We start from the raw sequence: 2,749 nt of genomic DNA, 5'->3' as shown, positions 1-2,749 counted from the left end.
TAAATTAGGCTCTGCTTTATAAAACCATGAGTTTGGATTGGAACCAGCACTGGGATGACTACAACTCAGGGCAGGAAGATAAGTAGGACAGCAGAAGAGGAGCTCCAACAAAAACTTACCTATGATGAGAAATTATGGGACCCCTCCTCTCTGCAAATTTCCAAATCTCATTCCTTTAAAGATTGGAGAAAAGATGGAAAATACAATCCAGGAAAGAGCCCTGGGAGGAGGGCAAGAGCTGAACAGGTGTGAAAATTTGTTTCTTGATACCACAAGGACCCTCGTATGTAGGGACCACCCTAGGTGACATCCAAGTCTCTGTGATCATAGGTCGTGGTGGGACAAGGTTCTACTGAAGGGCCACAGACAATGGAGCAGCAAAGATGACCCAGCCAAACACTGACCACATAAAGCCCACGGTGGCCTGAGCACCCACTGAGCACAGCCCCGTCTACTCTCCACCCCTGCAACAAATCAGCACAAGAAACACGTGGACTGTGGAAGGTTCTCATGTTTTCCATTTATTTTTTCTCTTAAATTTTAGGAATCTTCTCCTTTAATTAACCCATCTACCTTTTATGGCAAGAATTTAAAAAGTAAATTTATACTCAGATTCTAATTTCAATAGGGAAGTGAGAAGATACAGCTCAGTGCATATAAAGTTGAGACAGGGATGGAGACATCTCAGCCCCACCTCCCTGGAACAGGAAAGATAAATGGGGAGGGAACACAGGTCAGCGTGGGGAAAAGGGTCATGGTGAACATGGGGATGGGGTGATCCCCCCATCTACTCACATTATGCCTACAGGAACACAGACACATTCAGGTGCCTTTGCAGAAAGCAAGCCAGGGTTCTTGAAGTCGCAAAGAGAAGGCGTGAACAAATCTTGCCACTCAGTCCCACACAAGGCAGCTGTCTCACACTATAGAAAAAATATTCATGAACAAATTCACATCTGTCACAGTGAAGAGTCACACTTTAAACAGCCTATCCCATGTTCAAAACATCCAACCCAAAGAAACCCCATAGCACAGCTGCATCCACTGTTCCCCTGAACACCCCACACACATCAGGCCCCCCAGGGTCTCACCTTTACAAGCTGTGAGAGACACATCAGAACCTTGGGCACTGTCACTGCCTGGAGTAGAACAAAAACAGGACCTGGTCAGATCCCTCTGGAGATGTGGCTAGAGGAGGAACTGTGGGGCGGGTCAGCTCCCACATATGCTCCCGACCACAATATCCCAAGGATCTCAGGGATCAGCCTCCTTCCTACTTACTTGCAGCCTGAGAGTAGCTCCCTCCTTTTCTATCTGTGGGAAGAAAATGTCCTGTGAGATATCAGAAAGGAACCAGTGCCATAAGGTCCTAGAGGAATCTCCTAGTCTTGGATCCCAGAGAAGTTACCAGAAATGTGTGATTGTAGACCCAGGGCAGGATCAGGAAACATGAAGAAAGTAGGTGTGGGTCCTGGACCAACTGCCCTCCTGAGGTTGGTCCTCAGCAGGGACCTTCCCTTGTGACTTGTGACTGCTGGGATCAGGTCCCATCACCACCGAAATCGAGGTGATCTATCTGTCCTTCATTTTAACAGGTGCTTTACAAAAGAGTAGGTGCTGCCACACAGGGCCCAGGCTGGGTCGGCCCATGAGTGTGGATGGTGCTTCCCAGTAACCAGGCAGGGCACATTTCTATCTGGGGCTTGAAACTCCCAGTGGGACAAGAAATCTCAGACCCCACTCCTCACCCCTTCCTCACCTGAGCTCTTCCTCCTCCACATCACAGCAGTAACCACAGCTCCAGTGACCACAGCTCCAAGGAGAACCAGGCCAGCAATGATGCCCACGATGGAGATGGTGGACTGAGAAGACCACTCTGGGAAAATATGGGAAGGTGAGGGTCCCTGACCCCTAGGCCCCAGCCTCGACCCTGCTAAAGGTGTCCAGAGAGGCTCCTGATTTCCCTAGGAGGCATGACACCCCCATCTCCCTCCTCACCCCATCTCAGGGTAAGGGGCTCAGGCAGTCCCTGATGCTGCACATGGCAGGTGTATCTCTGCTCCTCTCCAGAAGGCACCACCACAGCTGCCCACTTCTGGAAGATTCCGTTCCCTGCAGGCCTGGTCTCCGTGTCCTGGGTCTGGTCCTCCCCATCCCGCTGCCAGGTCAGTATGATCTGGGTAGAAGGCCAGGGCCCAGCACCTCAGGGTGGCCTCGTGGTCAGAGATGGGATGGTGTCACATGTGTCTTGGTAGGGGGTCTGACGAGAAGAATCAGAAAATCCAGGCACTTTGCCTCTCTCATGGGACACTCCAGTAGCAGGCATGTGGCCCTCGTGAGAATGGACAGGACACCTGGGATGGGGAAGAGAGCACAGAAGCCAGACACCAGCCTGGTCAACGGCACCTGGGATATCTGCAGAGCCACTCCACGCACTCGCCCTCCAGGTAGGCTCTCCACTGCTCCACTGCGTCCTTGGCATCTGGGGAGAATCTGAGTCCAGGTAGGTGACTGGGGACTTTAGAAAAGGGGCCGCATCGACAATGATTGGCTTCTCTAGAAACTCGACACCCAATGGGAGTGAGAACTGAGTCTGCCTCATGAGTATCCAGGAAGAAGGATCTGACGCAGGTTGGGAGAGGAAGAGAAACGCTGTGGAGCTGGAGAATCCCTAACCCTGTACCTCCCCAGTCCATACACCGCTTGTGGGGCCTGAGATCCTGAGAGCCACGCCTGGGGCCCTGGGACT

At 51.8% G+C, this 2,749-nt stretch overlaps 1 pseudogene across 1 annotated transcript; it reads right to left on the bottom strand.

The window, feature by feature from the left end:
• Positions 1 to 601: 601 nt before the first annotated feature.
• Positions 602 to 2,243, bottom strand: LOC112622209 (annotated as a pseudogene). Its single transcript, XR_003118958.1, has 5 exons — positions 1,999 to 2,243; positions 1,760 to 1,876; positions 1,282 to 1,314; positions 1,092 to 1,139; positions 602 to 923 (listed from the first exon to the last, which is right to left on the bottom strand). The product of XR_003118958.1 is annotated as an HLA class I histocompatibility antigen, A-3 alpha chain-like (transcript).
• Between the last annotated feature and the right edge of the window lie 506 nt (positions 2,244 to 2,749).

Source organism: Theropithecus gelada, chromosome 4 (assembly GCF_003255815.1).
Source record: "Theropithecus gelada isolate Dixy chromosome 4, Tgel_1.0, whole genome shotgun sequence".
Lineage (NCBI taxonomy): Eukaryota > Metazoa > Chordata > Mammalia > Primates > Cercopithecidae > Theropithecus > Theropithecus gelada.
This window is presented reverse-complemented; position numbering and strand designations above follow the sequence as displayed.